Here is a 570-nt window from a genome sequence, read left to right as displayed (position 1 = left end):
TCTAACTTTGGACAGCAATTTGACCCTCTTAGAAGCCTTCTCTCGAGATGTCTATTAGAGAGCTATTTATAGGAAATTCTGTCATCTTTCCAAAATATCCCCTCCAGCTTTCCATCCATGTGCTTGCCTTCTTGGATCAATGGATTGCCCAAAATAAATCAATTGTTATTTGTTGTGTGGACATGTAAGATCATGGATTGTGTTTGGGTTGATTTGGGGTTGATTTAGGGCTGATTTGGGGCTGATTTTTGGGCTGAATTTGAGCATCAAATAAGTATACAAATGTACTTATTATTTGGGCTAAGATTGACATTGAAACCTTGAGTGTTTAATGGTTGAAGTTTGCACACAACATAAGGCAAGTTTGGGCTTGAAATAAATCATATGATATTCTTTTCTAGAATTGGAATAGAATTGATTTTTGGGACAAATTTGGAGCACTTATTTGAACCAAGATTTGCTTCAATCTTCAACTAAATGTCTCTTCAATTCTTTGTTCTGAATTCCGACGTTGAATTTTTTGAATTAATTCATTTAAGCTCCAAAAACCTATCGAAACTTTAAAACAAA

This window comes from Populus euphratica, unplaced genomic scaffold (assembly GCF_000495115.2).
Source record: "Populus euphratica unplaced genomic scaffold, PopEup_1.0 scaffold254.1, whole genome shotgun sequence".
NCBI classification, from domain to species: Eukaryota; Viridiplantae; Streptophyta; class Magnoliopsida; order Malpighiales; family Salicaceae; genus Populus; species Populus euphratica.
Note: the sequence above shows the minus strand (reverse complement) of the source record.